At 46.8% G+C, this 21,001-nt stretch overlaps 1 non-coding gene across 1 annotated transcript; it reads left to right on the forward strand.

Annotated features, from left to right (window-relative positions):
- Positions 1–11,985: 11,985 nt before the first annotated feature.
- On the forward strand, positions 11,986–12,149 carry LOC148141029 (U1 spliceosomal RNA). Its single transcript, XR_015753165.1, has one exon. It is a non-coding gene; the product is annotated as a U1 spliceosomal RNA (small nuclear RNA).
- The last annotated feature ends 8,852 nt before the right edge of the window (positions 12,150–21,001 follow it).

Genomic DNA, 21,001 nt, shown 5'->3' on the forward strand with positions numbered 1-21,001 from the left:
CGTACAGACCTGTAAATAGGAATGATTACTCTGTTTTCGGTATGCAAACAAATGGAATGTTTACATATGTATGGCATGTCCAGTTGTACAGATCATCAAAGTATTTTATGAATAAAGTATATTTTTGAAATAAAAAAAAAGAAAGGAGGCAAGATCGATGGAGAGATTACCGGTTACATTTTCGCTTTAATACTAAGCAATCCCCAGATGGTGGGAAATTGGCAGGGGCCCTGCTGTTTTGTCTGTCTGTCTTGTGTTTGTCCTGTATTGTCCCATCTGTTTGTCCTGCTTGTGGCTGTGTTTGTCAGTGCTGCAGGCTGTTCTCTATTCCCAGCTCCAACCAGAGATCCATGAGGTTGTGGGACCCCAAGCCTCAGGAGAAGGACCGCCCCGGGAACAAGTCGAACTTGTCTTGCTGAGGCAGTGATCCGAGGACACTGACTCTCTCAAGAAAGTACCAAGTGCCAGGGTAACCACTGATGCTCGGAGAGTAAGGTCGGGAATATCCTGTTTACACAAGTCACCAGCCAATCGTGTTTGGGAACAGAACAGGGAAAGTAGGTACAGTGACCCTTGTGGCCTGAGTTTAGAAATGTTTAAGGAAGTGTTCAGCACCACCCCCTAAACTTAAAATCACAGTGTCCCAAAAACTGTTTAAATAAAACAGGGCCCCTCCCAGCCCCTTTCCCTCAGTATCCCACACTTAGCTTGTTGCTGAGGAACGTGATCCTGGGGGGTTGGATGAGCTGCACAGGGCAGGAGACAGAGAGAGAGAGAGAGGGACAGAGAGAGAGACAGAGAGAGAGGGACAGAGAGAGGGAGAGAGAGAGACAGAGAGAGAGAGAGAGACAGACAGAAGAGACAGTCTGGCAGCCTGTACACAATTCATGTTAGTACTCAACAGGGTCCTCGTGCCCGGATGCACCTATACACTGAACCTTGGAGAAACCTTGACTCTTTGTGTTCAGCCTTGCATACACATTTGCTTGCTGGTGAAAAATTTATGTCTGTTCGAGCTGCTCCTTTTTTGAGGTATTTTAGATGCTGGAGGTGATTTCCTCGAATTCCAGGAGCAGCAATTGCTGTTTTATATGCTGTTGCATTGTTTTGGAACTTTGGGGAAAAAAAAATCAAAACAACAGCAGTTTTAAAAGGGAGAAGAGCAGGCAAAGGAAGCACATGGTGAGGTCAGTGCAGGAGAGAGAGAGAGAACCTGCACAGTTACTGCCTTTGCTGTTTTTGAATTTGTGTATCACTGGATATCGGAGTGCATCTGGGAAAATTAACAAACAGTGGAATACACAACGAATCCTGGAGGAACTTGTTTGGGTGAAGTTCACAGCACAGAATCAGATAAGTTCGTCGTTGTTTTAAGTCTGTCCAAGAGAAAGGCTGCAGTAGTGAGTATAGTGGATTCTTTCTTGATTATATGTTTTTGGAGATAAGTCTCTTGATTAAACTTAAAATATAAGCCATAGCTATTTATTTAACCTGGGGCAGTGTTTGTAGAGGAAGAAGAGGAATAAGTTATTTTCTGGGTCTGTCGATTGTGAAGGAGCAAAATGGCCTTTGCAGTGATATGTACTTCTTGTCAGATGTGGGAGTTTAAAGAGAGTTTAAGGGTTACTGTGGATTATATCTGCCATAAATGCTGTTGGATGCGAATCTTATCAGAGCGAGTGGATCGGTTGGAGAGACAGTTAGAAGCGATGAGGGATTTGCAACAGCAACAGAATGTGATGGATGGCAGTTATAGGAAGGGGGGAAAGTCTCAGATACAGTCACATAGATGGGTTAACTCCAGGAAGGGTGAGAGAGGTCAGCACCTAGGGCAGGAGTCTTTTGTGGATATACCCATTTCAAACAGGTATGCTGTTTTGGAAAATGTAGGGGCTGATGGATTCTCAGGGGAATGTAGCACGAACAGCCAAGTTTCTGGTATTGAGACTGGCTCTAATGCAACGAGGGGTACGTCGGCTTCCAAGAGATCAATTGTGTTAGGGGATTCTGTGGTCAGAGGTACAGACTGACGTTTCTGTGGCCACAGAGAAAAAGCAGAATGGTGTGTTGTTTCCCTGGTGCCAGGATCAAGGATATCTCAGAGAGGGTGCAGAATGTTCTCACGGGGGAGAGGGGCCAGCAGGAGGTCATTGTCCACATTGGAACCAACAACATAGGAAGAGATAAGGTCGAAACTCTGAAGGAAGATTACAGAGAGTTAGGCAGAAATTTAAAAAGGGGGTCCTCAAGGGTAGTAATATCTGGATTACTCCCAGTGCTACGAGCTCGTGAGGGCAGGAATAGGAGGATAGACAGATGAATGCATGGCTGAGGAGCTGGTGTATGGGAGGAGGATTCACATTTTTTGATCATTGGAACCTCTTTTGGGATAGAAGTGACCTGTACAAGAAGGACGGATGGCACCTAAATTGGAAGGGGACTAATATACTGGCAGGGACATTTGCTAGAACTGCTTGGGAGGATTTAAACTAGTAAGGTGGGGGGTTGGGACCCAGGGAGATAATGAGGAAAGAGATCAATCTGAGACAGGTACAGTTGAGAACAGAAGTGATTCAAACAGTCAGGGCAGGCAGGGATAAGGTAGGACTAATAAATTAAACTGCATTTATTTCAATGCAAGGGGCCTAACAGGGAAGGCAGATGAACTCAGGGTATGGTTAGGAACATGGGACTGGGATATCATAGCAATTACAGAAACATGGCTCACAGATGGGCAGGACTGGCAGCTTAATGTTCCAGGATACAAATGCTACAGGAAGGATAGAAAGGGAGGCAAGAGAGGAGGGGGAATGGCATTTTTGATAAGGGATAGCATTACAGCTGTGCTGAGGCAGGATATTTCCGGAAATACATCCAGGGATGTTATTTGGGTGGAACTGAGAAATAAGAAAGGGATGATCACCTTATTGGGATTGTATTATGGACCCCCCCAATAGTCAGAGGGAAATTTAGAAACAAACTTGTAAGGAGATCTCAGCTATCTATAAGAATAATAGGGTAGTTATGGTAGGGGATTTTAACTTTCCAAACATCGACTGGGACTGCCATAGTGTTAAAGGTTTAGATGGAGAGGAATTTCTGAAGTGTGTACAAGACAATTTTCTGATTCAGTATGTGGATGTACCTAGAGAAGGTGCAAAACTTGACCTACTCTTGGGAAATAAGGCAGGGCAGGTGACTGAGGTGTCAGTGGGGGAGCACTTTGGGGCCAGCGACTATAATTCTATTCATTTTAAACTAGTGATGGAAAAGGATTGACCAGATCTAAAAGTTGAAGTTTAAATTGGAGAAAGGCCAATTTTGACGGTATTAGGCAAGAACTTTCGAAAGCAGATTGGAGGCAGATGTTCGCAGGTAAAGGGACGGCTGGAAAATGGGAAACCTTCAGGAATGAGATAACAAGAATCCAGAGAAAGTATATTCCAGTCAGGGTGAAGGGAAGGCTGGTAGGTATAGGGAATGCTGGATGACTCAAGAAATTGAGGGTTTGGTTAAGAAAAAGAAGGAAGCATATGTCAGGTATAGACAGAACAGATCGAATTAATCCTTAGAAGAGTACAAAGAAAGTAGGAGTATACTTAAGAGGAAAATCAGGAGGGCAAAAAAGGGGACATGAGATAGCTTTGGCAAATAGAATTAAGGAGGATTCAAAGGGTTTTTACAAATATGTTAAGAACAAAAGGATAACTAAGGAGAGAATAGGGCCCCTCAAAGATCAGCAAAGCGGCCTTTGTGTGGAGCCACAGAAAATGGGAGAGATACTAAATGAATATTTTGCATCAGTATTTACTGTGGAAAAGGATATGGAAGATATAGACTGTAGGGAAATAGATGGTGACATCTTGCAAAATGTCCAGATTATAGACGAGGAAGTGCTGGATGTCTTGAAACGGTTAAAAGTGGATAAATCCCCAGGACCTGATCAGATGTACCCGAGAACTCTGTGGGAAGCTAGAGAAGTGATTGCTGGGCCTCTTGCTGAGATATTTGTATCATCGATACTCACAGGTGAGGTGCCGGAAGACTGGAGGCAAACGTGGTGCCACTGTTTAAGAAGGGTGGTAAAGACAAGCCAAGGAACTATAGACCGGTGAGCCTGACCTCAGTGGTGGGCAAGTTGTTGGAGGGAATCCTGAGGGACAGGATGTACATGTATTTGGAAAGGCAAGGGCTGATTCGGGATAGTCAACATGGCTTTGTGCCTGGGAAATCATGTCTCACAAACTTGATTGAATTTTTTGAAGAAGTAGCAAAGAAGATTGATGAGGGCTGAGCAGTAGATGTGATCTATATGGACTTCAGTAAGGCGTTCAACAAGGTTCCCCATGGGAGACTGGTTAGCAAGGTCAGATCTCATGGAATACAGGGAGAACGAGCCATTTGGATACAGAACTGGCTCAAAGGTAGAAGACAGAGGGTGGTGGTGGAGGGTTGTTTTTCAGACTGGAGGCATATGCCCAGTGGAGTGCCACAAGGATCGGTGCTGGGCCCTCTACTTTTTGTCATTTACATAAATGATTTGGATGTGAGCATAAGAGGTACAGTTAGTAAGTTTGCAGATGACACCAAAATTGGAAGTGTGGTGGACAGCAAAGAGGGTTACCTCAGATTACAACAGGGTCTTGACCAGATGGGCCAATGGGCTGAGAAGTGGCAGATGGAGTTTAATTCAGATAAATGCGACGTGCTGCAATTTGGGAAAGCAAATCTTAGCAGGACTTATACACTTAATGGTAAGGTCCTAGAGGGTGTTGCTGAACAAAGAGACCTTGGAGTGCAGGCTCATAGCTCCTTGAAAGTGGAGTCACAGGTAGATAGGATAGCGAAGAAGGCATTTGGTATGCTTTCCTTTATTGGTCAGAGTATTGGGTACAGGAGTTGGGAGGACATGTTGTGGCTCTGCAGGACATTGGTTAGGCCACTGTTGGAATATTGCGTGCAATTCTGGTCTCCTTCCTATTGGAAAGATGTTGTGAAACTTGAAAGGGTTCAGAAAAGATTTACAAGAATGTTGCCAGGGTTGGAGGATCTGAGCTGCAGGGAGAGGTTGAACAGGCTGGGGCTGTTTTCCCTGGAGCGTTGGATGCTGAGGGGTGACCTTATGGAGGTTTACAAAATTATGAGGGGCATGAATAGGATAAATGGGCAAAGTCTTTTCCCTGGGGTCGGGGAGTCCAGAACTAGAGGGCATAGGTTTAGGGTGAGAGGGGAAAGATATAAAAGAGACCAAAGGGGCAACTTTTTCACGCAGAGGGTGGTATGGAATGAGCTGCCAGAGGTTGTGGTGGAGGCTGGTACAATTGTAACATTTAAGAAGTATCTGGATGGGTATATGAATAGGAACGGTTTGGAGGGATATGGGCTGGGTGCTGAGAGCCGGGACTAGATTGCGTTGGGATATCTGGTCGGCATGGACGGGTTGGACCGAAGGGTCTGTTTCTATGCTGTACATCTTTATGACTCTATGAATATCTGTTTCAATCTCTGCAACTCAAGATCAGAGATGACTTGATTTATTTTGCATTTGGTGATCTATGATGGTTTTTCTTTTAAGGAACCAGTGGTGCTTATGAACTGAAAGTTATGCCTAAGTTTTATTAATACGCTATCAACGCTCCCACCCTTCTGACACACCATGACTGTCCTACTGGCACTCTCTAACTCGTCAAAGAATTGACTAAAGTGGATTAAAGTTGTCGCACTATACTTAAATTGGCATCAGACTACACTCTGCTTCTCTGTCAGAGTTTTTGGCAGTGTGTTTATTTTAAAAATAATACATTAAAATGCAATACAGTGTAAGTAACATTTCAGCATCCTGGACTGAGGAACAGAATGACTCTGCACAAGAATAAATGTGAACTTTATATGGCTTAATTAAAATACAAAAGAAAATTGTAAAACTGCGTCTGAAGACGGTTCTAAATCTCTCAAACCACCAAAGTGGCTTTCAGAAAATGATACTGGCATAATTACATTTGGTTTCGGGCACCACATAATTTGAAGCCTGCTGCATCTCATCAGGGAGTAGGGAGTACCCATGGTGGGCTACTATCTGAGCCTGTCAACTTCAGCGTCGGACCTGTCACTGTCCCCGATACTGCAATCATTGCTGCTTCATTCCCAGCGGCCCTCCTGGGTGGGCAGAGGTTTTGCGAGTTGAATGCCAGCATCCACTGCTCCCCTCAGGGTCTCCCGCTGGAAATCCCGGATACACACAGTACTCCATGCTGCAGGCAACAATATCCCGCAGCCCTGGAAAATCCGACCCTGCCAGCTCCCGCTGTGCCTGCTCGTGCTCGCACACACTTCGAGTCGCTCTCAGTTGGACCAGGGTTGGGCTTTCTCTTTTATAAATGTAACCCCTCCACTTTGCATCCCTTAGTCAGGTCCCGTCCCCCCCGGTACAGTTTGCCCGACTTGGACAGGATGAGTTTTGTATACACTGCCCTCCTGCAACACTCCAGGCCTCTTTTGCCACCCAAGCCTCAGGCACTGCCCCTTCCTACAAAAACCCCCTGTTGCTAGCGGAGCTTCCAGCAGCACTGTGGCCAGAGCACCCCAGCCATGCAGGTCAGGTGAGGTCCGACCCACCACACACACACTGTCACACTCAAACATGGAACCATCCTGCCATCTCTACAGCAATACCCACTGTCCCCGGCAGCAGTAGAAGGGATCAAGCTGGTGATTGACTTCCTCCTACAACAGGGTGTCCTCATGCCAACAAGCAATCCCTGTAATACACCCATCCTACCCATCCCAAAACCCGGGAGGCCAGTAAAGTGATGTTTTCTCCATGTTTTCTCCAGGATCTGGGGGCTGTCAATGCAATTGTGATTCCCTGCTCCCCAGTGGTCCCAGACACTAACGCCATACTCACCAGCATCCCTGCTTCCTCCACCTGCTTTTCTGTAACTGACCTCTGCTCAACTCTTTTCTCCATCAAACTGTCCCCTGAGAGCCAGTACCTTTTCCCTTTTACATACGGCAGCTGCCAGTACACATGGACCAGGCCTCCCCAGGGTTACACTGAGAGCCACATAGTCCAAGCCGCTGCAGCACACTGTACCCTCTCTACTTTACACCTGCCATGCAACAGCACCCTCCTGCAATACGCAGACGACTTGTTACTGGCCTCCACCTGCACTGAATCATGGATACAGGATGCACTGCTGTCTGACAAAGAATGGACACAGGGTTTCCATGGAGAAAATGCAACTCTGCCAATACCCAGTCTAGTACTTGGGGTACAAACTCTCACATGGCCTCAGGGCATGATCTCGAGAGAGAGAGAGTCACGATCATCACCCAGCTTTCCCCACCAGTCACAAGAGCTGGGGATGGGGAATTCTTGCAGGCACTGGATCCCAGACCACCGTGCCATTGACGAACCCCTGTGGGAGGCATCCTCACCAAAGCAGCCAGTGAAAGTGACCTCAACACCAAAGTTGGAACAGGCATTCACTGATCTAAAACAGCCCTGGGGGTCCCAGATTACTCTCAGCCTTTCTACCTATACGTCAACAAATCCGAGGGGTTTGCATCCAGCATTTTAACACAGCTGCCTGGGGATCCCCAGCGCCCTGTTGCTTTTGACTCTGTACACTTACTGCCTGTTGTATGGGGAATGCTGGCATATCTGAGTGCTATGGCAGCAGCCGTGGGAACAGTAGAGAAGGCTTACCCCCATTGTGCTGGATCACCCACAGACTGTTTTGGTTCCCTATTCGGTCTCCCTGCTGCTAAATTCTGAAACAACCCAACATTTCACTGCCACCCGGAGAACTAGCGATGAGGTCGCTTTACTGTCTAAAGCTGACCTGTCCCTACAATGTACCCCTGCTCTGAACCCCACCACCCTGCTCCCACTCACTCAGAACGCCATTGCGGATGACCAGGACTGTTTAGATCTTGTTCAGCAGGTTGTCACTCCACGCGCTGACATCTGTGAAGCACCTCTAGACAATCCTGACCTCATACTCTATACAGATGGCTAATCCTTCAGGCCCTCAGACCACTGTACACTGGCAGGGTATGCCGTCTGTTCCCCTTTCACAGTCCTAGAGTCAGCTGCACTGCCAGATGGCACATCCGCACAGGCTGCGGAGCTGTTTGTGGTCACTGGGGCTTGCATCATTGCAAAAGGTCACACAGCAAACATTGATACTGACTCTAGATAGGCCTTCAGAGTCGTCCATGATTTTAGCCTACTTTGGAAACAGGCTTCACCACGTCAGCAGGGAGGCCACTACAACACGCTGCGCTGACCTCTAGCCTCCTGGAAGCGGTCCTCTTACCCTCCGCCCTAGCCATTATAAAATGAGCTGCCCATACCTCTGGCACTGACCGTGTCACCCTGGGGAATGCCTCAGCTGACTCAGCAGCCTGGGAGGCTACACTGCCCCCCACCACTCACCCCCTGCACACCCCAGAATAGGGAAGGCCCCAGTATTGCCTGACTCGATGGAGGCACTGCGAGCTGGCCAACAGGCTTCTCCACCGCAAGGAAAGGAGAGTTGGGCCCCGCATTGGCACCACACAGTCTCCTTCCCTACAGCTGCTCAGACACCCTGACGGCCGCATCATTTGTCCAAGAGCCCATCTACACTCACTGTCCCTCGCAGCCCATGGCATTGGCCACATGGGCAAGAGGGACATGATGCACACTTTAACGCAGTCCTGGTATGCACTGGGATTTGCTGCCTCTGCCCTGCTAGATTATGTTCAGGCCCTTAGCAGGAGCATTAGTGTTACACACACCCGGGTCAGAGGTTGTAGCAAAACATTGCCAGAGTGGGATGGATCTTTGAGAATGCTGGCAGCCTTTTCTTGACAGCGGGCCTGGTAGATGGATTCTATAGATGGGAGGTTGACCTTTGTGATTGTCCAGGCCGAGTTCACCACTCTCTGTAACCATCTCCGATCTTGAATGGCACAGTTGCCATACCAGGTAGTGATACATCCAGACAGAATGCTCTCGATGGTGCACCTATAAAAGTTGGCAAGGGTATTTTCCGTCATGCCAAATTCCCTCAGCTGCCTGAGGAAGAAGAGACATTGCTGGGCCTTTGTAACCAGTGCGTTCACATGAAGAGTCCAAGAAAGCTTGTTGTGGATGACCACTCCCAGGAGCTTGACACTCTACACTCGTACCACCTCTGTGCTGTTAATGTGAGAAATAAAAGCTCACTCACTTTAATAATTTCAGTCCGAGACTTATTTCTGATCAGCCATTTATTTGTACACCTATAGATGGGTGCTTTATCTAATTACCTAGTAAGGTAATGACAAAATGCACACTATATCCAAAAAACCCTCGCAATTTATACCATATGTTTTCCTTATTCCATTGTCTGTTCCCTGCTTCGCTTACGTCACTCATTTCCTTAAGACTTATCCCACAACTTCTGTTTATCCTGTCTTGTCCGTGACAAACTCTTATCTCTGACTCCCATAAGGGTGTTTGACGTCAGTCTGTTGTAGATTATTGATTAGGCATATCTTTTCTTCTATCAGCATCTATTTCCATCCAGAGGCCACTTTGACCTCTTTAATTAGGGTTTGTTCCTGTGTCTCTGTACAAGCGAGGAGAACAGATGTTTTCCTGTTTGCCCATATATCCAGCATTGTTCTGTATTCATGTCTCATGCTAACATATCCTTTCTTTTTGCTGAATATGTATTTTCTCATTCCTGTTCTGTATCAGAATTTATACTTGCAGAAATAACATTAATTCATTTATATCCCACATTAATGTATGGCGGGGCATGAGTAATATCCCACCGAAAGTCAATAATGAGTTCCTTGGTTTTGCCGGCATTGAGAGCTAGGTTGTTCTCAGTGCAACATTTTTCAAGTTCTTCCACCTCCCTGTCTGTGACCAATTTGTCACCATCTGAGATTCAATCGACTGTGGTGATGTGATCAGCAAATTTATAACTGGCATTTGTCTGGTATTTGGCGATGCAGCTGTGGGTATACAGTGAGTACAGTGGGGGACTGAGTACACACCCCTGGAGGGCTCCAGTGTTGAGTGTTAGTGAGGATGAAATATTGTCCCCAGTCTTCACTGATTATGGCCTGTGGGTCAGGAAAGTGAGGATCCAGTTGCAGAGAGTGGGGCTCAGTCTGAGAACACTAAGTTTAGTAATCAGTCTCGAGGGAATATAGTGTTGAAGGCAGAACTGTAGTCAATGAGTAGGAGTCTTACATAGCTGTTCTTGGTGTCAAGATGTTCTAGGGAGGAGTGAAGGGCAAGTGATATGGCATCTGACGTGGATCTGTTGGTCCAATAGGCAAATTAGAGTTGGTCAAAGAGTAGTGGGGAGGCTGGTGTTGATTAATGCAATGACCAACCTTTCAAAGCATTTCCTGACCACCAATGTTTGGGCCACTGGGCAGTAGTCATTGAGACATGCTGCACGAGCCTTCTTAGGCACAGGGATAATGTTGGCCCTCTTGAAACAGGCAGGGACAAGTGGCTGCTGCAGGGAGAGGTTGAAGATGTCTGAGAAGACCTCTGCCAGTTGGTCTGCGCATGCCCTGAGTGCACGGCCTGGTACTCCATCTGGTCCCATTGCTCTCCTTGGATTCGCACGAAGGAAAACTGATCTGAGCTCTGATGCAGTGACTGTTGGGATAGGTTCAGTAGGACTTGTCAGAATAGGTGTTACCTCTCCACCGAAATTCTGCTCAAAGCGAGCATAGCAAGTGTTGAGACGATCTGGGAGGGATATGTTATCGTCTGCTATTTTGTCCCTTTTTAAAGAGATTACAGGCTCTTTTGGGATTCTGAAAACAACATTGGCCAATTGAAAGGCCTGCTGGGAAAACTGGATAACTGAAGTTGGATCAGGCCAGACCAACAGGTCTGCACACCTGTTATCCTGATTGATGATATGGAATAGGTTTTAATAGGACAGTGGGAACTGCGGTATGAAGGCAGGAAGCTTGCAGCATTCACTTGGATCAAGTCAGACAGATATACAGAGACTGTGTGTAGTTTGCACATTCTCTCCATGTCTGTGTGGGTTTCCTCCCACAGTCCAAAGGTGTGCAGGTTAAGTGAATTGGCCGTGCTAAAATTGCCTGTAGTGTTGGGTGCATCAGAGGGGAAATGGTTCTGGGTGGATTACTCTTCCAAGTGTCTGTGTGGACTTGTAGGGCTGAAGGGCCTGTTTCCACACTGTAGGGAATCTAATCTTGTACTTCAAGCATAATAACCACGTGTCATTATTAATATAAGTAAGCAAGTAAATCAAAGATATATGAAAATAATATTTACATTTGAATCACAGGCGACTGTTTTTCGAAACAACAGAGGGTGTTGAAAACGTGGAATGTGCATCCAGAAAAGGTGGTGCTCTCAGTTTAATGTCACATCCAAACAGCGTTAAGAAAGATTTCCTTGTTCCTGGCACCTTTAATCTTAACCGTGAGGTCTCCTGAAGTGATTGATTTGCACGGTGGAACACAGAGGGGGGAAGATTGCAAAGCTGCAGTTTCACAAAAGAAGATTTGTTCAATTTGTAGGGATTAGGAAAAAGCGATTTCAAAATATCTTTCAAGTTTCACCAGCAAAGCTTAAAAATTGCTTTTATTCGCGTTCACCTCACATTGTAAACAGTGTTTGATAACAGATTGCTTCAAGTGTATGAGAGATTTCTGGGGCTTTGTTTTGGTGAAAAAGGAGACAGTGTGAAGGGGGCAGGGCAAGGAAGGGCGGAGCATTTCCGTTTAAGGGCGAAATGCAAATTAGCGCAACTTCTCACGTCGCCCAGTGAGTGTCGTATTCAGTGAAACATGAGTCTTTCCGGATGTTCTGTGATCCCGGTGAGAAAATGCGCTGTTGGACAGACAGGGAACCTTAGAGAGATGTATTTCCGATTTTCGGAAACGCAGTTAGTATGAGTGTAAGAGGTATGGGCTGTTATTGGGTTTGAGCGAGTGAGAGTATTGAGCATACTTACCTGGCAGGGGAGATACCATGATCACCAAGGTGGTTCTCCCAGGACGAGGCTATCCCATTGCACTTCGGGTGTGCTGACGCCTGCGATGTCCCCAAATGCGGGATACTCGACTGCAAAATTTGTGGTAGTGGGGGACTGCGTTCGCGCTCTCCCCTGATTAACAATCAAAAAACAGATTGTCCAAAAGCTGCCGCTCACTTGTATTTCGTGCGGCTTCCGATGTTCCGCGTTTATGTTCAATTCAGTTTCACTCAAATCGATGCATCGTCAATGTCGCACGTTTTATTTCATCCTGCAATAAACCGCTATGTTCAATGCTTTTCACAACAGGACCAACCCCTTCAAACAAACAAATATTCCCCTGCATTTGCTACATTTCCCCCAACCCAATCTCGTCCTACTTGCCAGCACCCGGCCCATATCCCTCAATCCTTCCTCTTCATATACACATCCAAATGCCTTTTAAATCTTGCAATTGGACCAGCCTCCACCACTTCCCCTGGCAGCTCATTCAATACACCTACCATCCTTTAAGTCAAAACTTTAAACCTTAGGTCGCTTTTATATCATTGACCCTCTCACCCTAAACCTATGCCCTCTAGTTCTGGACCACCGGACCCCAAGGAAAAGACTTTGTCTATTCATCCTATCCATTCCCCTCATGATTTTATAAACCTCTACAAAGTCACCCCTCAGCCTCCGACACTCCAGGGAAAACAGCTCCATCCTGTTCAGCCTCTCCCTGTAGCTCAAATCCTCCAACACTGGCAACATCCTCGTAAATCTTTTCTGAACCCTTTCAGGTTTCAAAACATCTTTCCGATAGGAAGGAGACCAGAATTGCACGCAATATTCCAACAGTGGCCTAACCAATGTCCTGTACAGCCGCAGCATGACCTCCCAACTCCTGTACTCAATACTCTGACAATAAAAGAAAGCATACCAAGCGCCACCTTCACTATCCTATCTACCTGCGACTCCTCTTTCAAGGAGCTATGAACCTGCACTCCAAGGTCTCTTTGTTCAGCAACACTCTCTAGGATCTTACCATTAAGTGTATGCGTCCTGCTAAGATTTGCTTTCCCAAATTGCAGCACCTCGCATTTATCGGAGTTAAACTCCATCTGCCACTTCTGCCCATTGACCCATCTGATCAAGATCCCGTTGTAATCTGAGGTAACCTTCTTCACTGTCTACTACAACTCCAATTTTGGTGTCATCAGCAAACTTACTAACTATACCTCTCATGCTCACATCCAAATCATTTATGTAAATGACAAAAAGTGGAGGACCCAGCACTAATCCTTGTGGCACTCCACTGGTCACAGGCCTCCAGTCTGAAAAACAACCTCCCACCACCACCCTCTGTCTTCTACCTTTGAACCAGTTCTGTACCAAATGCCTAGTTCTCCCTTTATTCTGTGAGACCTGACCTTGCTAACCAGTCTCCCTTGGGGAACCTTGTCAAACACCTTACTGAAGTCCATATAGATCACATCTACCGCTCTGCCCTCATCAATCCTCTTTGTTACTTCTTCAAAAAACTCAATCAAGTTTGTGAGATATGATTTCCCACACACAAAGCCATGTTGACTATCCCTAATCAGTCCTTGCCTTTCCAAATACATGTACATCCTGTCCTTCAGGATTCCGTCCAACAACTTGCCCACGATGGACGTCAGGCTCACTGGTCTATAGTTCCCTGGCTTGTCCTTACTACCCTTCTTAAAGAGTGACACCATGTTAGCCAACCTCCAGTCTTCCAGCACCTCACCTGTGACTATCGATGATACAAATATCTCAGCAAGAGGCCCAGCAATCACTTCCCTAGCTTCCTGCAGAGTTCTAGGGTACACCTTATCAGGTCCTGGGGTTTTATCCACCTTTATTCGTTTCAAGACATCCAGCACTTCCTCCTCTGTAATATGGACATTTTGCAAAGTGTCACAATCTATTTCGCAACTTTTTAAATCTTCCATGTCCTTTTCCACAGTAAATACTGATGCAAAATACTCATTTAGTATCTCTCCTATTGTCTGCAGCTCCACACAAAGGCCGCCTTGCTGATCTTTGAGGGCCCCCTACTCTCTCACTAGTTATCCTTTTGTCCTTAATGTATTTGTGTTCACAATTAAATTAATCCCATTTGCCTGTATTTGGTCCACACTCCTCCATATCTGTCCCATCCATCGACTTGTCCGAATGTTTCTGAAATGACAAAATTGTACTCCACTCCACCACTCCCTCTGGCAGCCTGTTCCACTGCCCACCCTCTATTTGTACACCCCAGTGCAACACCGGCATTTTCAAATCATATATAGTCACAGACACAGTTTAGTTCTGTGAAATAGCACATGAAGAAATCAAGTAAACATTGGAGTGTGATGCTCTCCAACAAACACACCAAAGGAATCTCTTATTTGTACAGGCAACTTCAAAGGCATCTGGATGGGTATATGAATAGGAAGGGTTTGGAGGGATGCGGGCCGGGTGCTGGCAGGTGGGACTAGATTGGTTTCGGATATCTGATCGGCATGGACAAGTTGGACCGAAGGGACTGTTTCCATACAGTACATCTCTGTGACTCTATGACGGTATTTGATGCACCAGGATCGTCCAATAACTGAATGGATTCCTGTTTACCTTGAGCAGGTAGACCTTTGACAATGGTCTTTCCCAACTATGTCTTGCTGGCAGCTGCCTTCAAGCTTTAGTGCGTCCCTCAGCATGTAGTCCTGGACCTTGGAATGTGCCTCCAACACTTGGGAAAGGTCAACTCCTTGTTCTGGAAGACCAACAATTTTTCAGAAGACCAGAGAGCACCTTTCACCATTTGTCACGCACACAACCACACTGACTGTTCCAAATGGGTCCTCGCCTCTCCAAATGCCTCGAGATCCTAACTCTCAGAATCCCCTCTCACAACTTAGCAACCACAGCCGTTAGGCTCAACAGTCTATTGTCTCCAATCTACGCTGTGAGTTCATTTGCCTTACCTGTCAGGCCCCTTGCTTTGAAATCAATGCAATTTCACTGAAGGCTTCCCTTGTTTCCTGCCGTGCTCTTGCTTGCCCTGATTAGTATGAGAATTACCAACTCTGCCATTACTGTTTCACTTGGTTTCATTACATCTATACTGTCCTCAAGCTTCTCTTTTGTCTTCTGAATGCTTTGGATCAGCCCCCCACCCCACGCGGACAGATTAATTTGACTCTCCTGAGCAGCTCTCACAAACCTGACATGTGGTCCCCTGAGCAGACTGTCAAAGAAATTTGGCAGAATGCCGCTTGGCCGGAACTTTGCTACAAGCACCATGATGTCGCTTGGCTGGTGGTGAGAAGGGCACTGCCCGTTAGATCCTTCATGTCTGCCCGGTTTCTATGTGCCACCGCACACTGCCTTTGAAGTGGCTGCATTGGTGAAGAGACTGTCACCCAGCTCCTGCTGGTATGTGCCTTTGCAAATAACATCTGGAGGGAGATGTAATGGTTTGGGTCGAGATTTGTCCCCGAGCAGCTCCGTGACTCTGTGCTCTCCGGGACACACACCGAGACAAACATTGACTGCACCTGGAGGACCATCCTCTCAATGACAGACGTTCTTTGGTCGGCCCGAAACTTGTTGGTCTTCCAGAGCAAGGAGTTGACCCTGACCGGGCGTTGCAGACTGGCACATCGCAAGATCCTGGACTATGCACTGAAGAACACACTAAAGCTTGGGGCAACTGCTGCCAAGACACAGTGGGGAAAGACCACTGTCGGAGGTCTCTCTGCCAAAGTGAAAATGGCGTCACTACAGTTATCGGACCCTCTCAAATGGATGTAACTTGCTCAAGTTCACTTGAGAATGTAACTTTAAAAAAAAATATTTTGTGATTTATGTATGAAAGAACAGAAACCAACATAGTCATTCTAAAACATGAGAGACTTAACAAACAATCGAGGTCTTTTTCGGTATATAATTTCAGTTACATCACACTGTAAACCTTTGCTCTAAATTCTGTGTCTTACAATCTTATTCTCCCCAACCACGTGATGAAGGAGCAGCGCTCTGAAAGCTAGTGCTTCCAAATGAACCTGTTGTGGTGTGATTTGTAACTGACTAGGCCTTCTGTGGCAGTGAATTCCATGAATTTGCCACGCTCTGAATGTAGGGAGTGTTGCTGAACATAAAGACCTTGGAGTGTCGGTTCATGCTTCCTTGAAAGTCGAGTCACAGATCAATTACAGAAAGCATTTTGGATGCTTCCCTTCATTGGTTGGAGGGTTCAGTATCGGAGTTGGGATTTTATGTTGCGGCTGTACAGAACATTGGTGAGGCAGAGTTTGGAGTATTGTGTCCAATTCTGGTCTCCTTACTATCGGAAGGATGTTGTGAAACTTGAAATCGTCCAGAATACACTTACAAGGATGTTGCCAGGTTTGGAGGATTTGAGCTTTCGGGAGAGACTGAATAGGCTGGGATTGTTTTCCCTGGAGTGTCGGAGGCTGAGGGGTGACCTTATAGAGGTTTATAAAATCATAAGGGGAATGGATAGGATAAACAGACAAGATCTTTTCCCTCGGGTGGGTGAGTCCAGAAGTAGAGGGCATACGTTCAGGGTGAGATGTGAAAGATCTCAAAGGGAACTAAGGGACAACGTTTTCACACAGAGTGTGGTACGTGTATGGAATGAGCTGTCAGAGGAAGTGGTGGAGAAGAGCTTATGCCCGAAACGTCGATTCTCCTGCTCCTTGGATGCTGACTGACCTGCTGTGCTTTTCCAGCAACACATTTTTTTGAGGAAGTGGTGGAGGCTGGTACAATTACAGCATTGAAAAGGCATCTGGATGGGTATATGAATAGGAAGGGTTTGGAGGGATATGGGCCAAGTGCTGGCAAATGGGCCTAGATTAGGTTAGGATATCTGGTCGGCATGAATGAGTTGGACTGAAGGGTCTGTTTCCATGCTGTATATCTCTATGACTCTATGTCCAGAGCTTTATAGAACCTCAGAAGTACATCCCTGCTTTTATATTCAAGTCCTCGTTGATTATTGAGGGAAGGGACGTAGATGTCATATACATAGACTTTGGTAAGGCATTTGATAAGGTTCCCTATGGTAAGCTGATGGAGAAGGTGAAGTCGCACAGGGTCCAGGCTGTTGTAGCTAGATGGATAGAGAACAGGTTGGGCAACAGCAGACAGAGAGTATTAGTGGAGGGGAACTTCTCAAAATGGAGACCTGTGACCAATGGTGTTCCACACGGATCCGTGCTGGGATCACTGTTGCTTGTGATGTACATAAATGATTTGCAGGAACATGTGGGTTGCTTCATGAGCAAGTTTACAGATGAAACTAAGATTGATGGATTAGCAGATAGTGAAGGGGTCTGTCAGAGAATACCGCAGAATCCAGACAGATTGGTGAGTTGGGCAGAGAAATGGCAGATGGTGTTCACTCCGGACAAATGCGAGGTGATGGATCTTGGAAGATCAAATTCCAGAGTGAACTATAGATTAAATGGAAAAGTCCTGGGGAAAATTGATGTACAGAGAGATCTTGGTGTTGAGGTCCATTGTTCCCTGAAGGTGGCAACGTAGATCAGTAGAGTGGTCAAAAAGGCATACTGGCATCCTTTCCTTCATCAGACGGGGTATTGAGTACAAGAGTTGGCAGGTCATGTTACAGTTGTTTCAGACTTTGGTTCGGCCACATTTGGAATACTACGTGCAGTTCTGGTCCCAACATTGCTGAAAGAATGTGGACCATGGCTAACCATGAAGAGAGGTTAAATAGATTAGGATTATTTTCATTGAAAAGACGGAGGTTGAGGAGGGCCCTGATTGAGGGCTAAAAAATCATGAGAAGTAGACACAGGATGGACAGCAAGAAGCTTTTCCCCAGACTGGAGGATTCAATCACTAGGGGTCACATGTTCAAGGTGAGATGGGCAAAGTTTAGGGGAGATATGTGTGGAAAGTTCATCAGGCAGAAGGTTGTGGGTACCTGGAGTACATTGTTAGTGGAGGTGGTTGGGGCTAGAACAACAACGTCATTGAAGATATATCCAGGTAGATACATGAATGGGGAGGGAACAAAACGACACAGAGCTTTTGAAAATAGGTGGCAGGTTTAGACAGAGAAGCTGAATCGGCAGAGGATTAGAGGGCTGAAGGGCCTATTCATGTAAATTTCTTTGTTATTTGTTCGTCTCAAAATAAATGCCAACATTGCATTTGCCTTCCCAACTACTGACTCAACCTACAAGTTTTACTTTGAGAGAATTGTGGACGAGAACTCCCAAGTCTCTTTGCACTTCAGATTTCCAAATGTTCTCCCCATTTAGAAATAGTCCATGCTTCAATTCTTCTTTGGGAGCAGGGAGAACAGCCTGAACTTCAGTTTGACCCGCTATATATAAACCTCTTTATCATATTCTGTAAATGCAATCTTGTGGGTGGCACGGTGGTGCAGTAGTTAGCACTGCTGCCTAACAGCGCCAGAGACCCCGGTTCAGTACCTTCCTCGAGTGACTGTCTGTGTGGAGTTTGCACATTCTCCCCATGTCTGCGTGGGCGTCCTCCGGGTGCTCCGGTTTCCCCCCACAGTCCAAAGATGTGCAGGTTAGGTGAATTGGCCATGCTAGATTGCCCACAGTGTTAGGTGAAGGGGTAAATGTAGGGGAATGGGTCTGGATGGGTTGCTGCTCAGAGGGTCGGTGTGGACTTGTTGGACCGAAGAGCCTGTTTCCACACAGTAAATAATCTAATCTAAGAGATGCCTTTTGTTTGTTGATTAGAGTAAAACTCCAATGTGTAATAGTTTCTTTGATATGCTACTGTACCCTGCATTTGTGAGAAAACACATATATGTAAAGACATTTCTATGAATAAAGTACAAATTTTAAAATTAAAAGAAATCTTGCGCTCTCAAAGCAGATTGCGAACCTCCCACAACCCCGAGGGTAGTCTCATTACACAGCAATACCAAAGCCACACGAGGAACAGGTCAGACGGAGAGACACCACCAAGGACATTGTTCCCAGGACAGGAACAATGGAAGCCCCTTACTGTTTCAGAAGAGACATTCTCACCAACCTGCAAAGAGCTGGAATCTCCTGATCCCATTGATACTGTCAGGATGTTGCATTGTATCGTGATTCAGGACATTCATCCGATAACTGTTTTTCAATTATCATCATTGTAACTAGATTACTCCATCAGGAAGGATGCGAGCCTGAGAGGGGTGACTATTCCTGGCAGCGGGGGCCTGCAGGTCAAGGTCACCCTGGACATGGATGACGTCGCCGTTTTCTGCTTGGGTCCGCTGTCCGTGCGCAGACTCATGCGCATATGTGACCAGTTCGAACGGGCCTCAGGGGCCAAGGTAAACTGAGGCAAGAGCGAGGCCATGCACTTCGGGAACTGGGCCGACCAATCCTCCATCCCCTTCACACTCAGGACCGACCACCTGAAGGTGCTGGGTATTTGGTTCGGGGGTGGCTGGGGTGTGCACCAAGTCTTGGGAGGAGTATATCAGCAAAGTGAGGCAGAAACTGGGCAGATGGAAGCTACGGTCGCTCTCCATCTTCCAGTTTATATGGAGGTCAAAGATGGACCAGGTCTGAAGGGACTCGCTGTACAAAGATCTGGGCAATGGGGGAAAAAATACACCCAATTCCACCCTCACCCTGATGGCCACCTTTGTGTGTGGCTGCATCAAGCTGTGCGTGGATCCCCGGTACGCAAACACCAAGTGTCACTACATACTGAGGTTCTACCTGTCCCCGGTGTTGCAAAGGATGGGCCTGGCCTCGCTGCCGTGGAACGCTCCGAGTAGTTGGACCGTTCCATATCACCTGTCCTTCGTGGAGAAGTTTATAAAGAAAAACACCTTTGACCACAAGTCCATCAGGAAGTGGTCAGCACGTAGTGTCCTTGAGACCCTTCAGGAAAAGGAGAGGGCGGATCCTATCGAGCGGTTCCCTGAGCAGACTGTCAAAGCCATTTGGCAGATTGCCTCATCGCCAGAACTTTCCAACAAGCACCAAGACATGGCTTGGCTGGTGGTGAGAAGGGCTCTGCCTGTGAGATCCTTTATGCACGCCCGGACTCTCAGCCGCACCGCACGCTGCCCTCGAAGCGGCTGTGGGGGGGGAACGAGACTGTCACACACGTCCTTCTGGAATGTGCCTACGCAGAGGAAGTCTGGAGAGGAATGCAGTGGTGTTTGTCGAGGTTCGTCCCGAGCAGCGCCGTGACGCGGGACTCCGTGCTCTACGGTCTGTTCCCCGGGACGCACACCGAGACGAACATCAACTGTGCCTGGAGGATCATCAACTCGGTGAAGGACGCTCTCGGGGCGGTCCGAAACCTGTTGATCTTCCAGCTGAAGGAGTTGACCCCTACTGAGTGTTGCAGACTGGGACATTCCAAGGTCCAGGACTACGTGTTGAGGGACGCGCTGAAGCTTGGGGCAGCTGCTGCGAAGGCGCAGTGGGGAAAGACCACCGTGTAACATCTGCCTGCCTAAAGAAGAACAGGGGGCCCGCGCAGTCATTTAGGCTCTGCTGACGCCTCAGCTAAAAATGTAATTGTACAGACCTGTAAATAGGAATGATTACTCTGTTTTCGGTATGCCAACAAATGGAATGTTTACATATGTATGGCATGTCCAGTTGTACAGATCATCAAAGTATTTTATGAATAAAGTATATTTTTGAAATAAAAAAAAAGAGAAAGGATGGCAAGATCGATGGAGAGATTACCGGTTACATTTTCGCTTTAATACTAAGCAATCCCCAGATGGTGGGAAATTGGCAGGGGCCCTGCTGTTTTGTCTGTCTGTCTTGTGTTTGTCCTGTATTGTCCCATCTGTTTGTCCTGCTTGTGGCTGTGTTTGTCAGTGCTGCAGGCTGTTCTCTATTCCCAGCTCCAACCAGAGATCCATGAGGTTGTGGGACCCCAAGCCTCAGGAGAAGGACCGCCCCGGGAACAAGTCGAACTTGTCTTGCTGAGGCAGTGAT

Source organism: Chiloscyllium plagiosum, unplaced genomic scaffold (genome assembly GCF_037043375.1).
Source record: "Chiloscyllium plagiosum isolate Xiang-an unplaced genomic scaffold, Cpla_swu_hap1 HiC_scaffold_35, whole genome shotgun sequence".
Lineage (NCBI taxonomy): Eukaryota > Metazoa > Chordata > Chondrichthyes > Orectolobiformes > Hemiscylliidae > Chiloscyllium > Chiloscyllium plagiosum.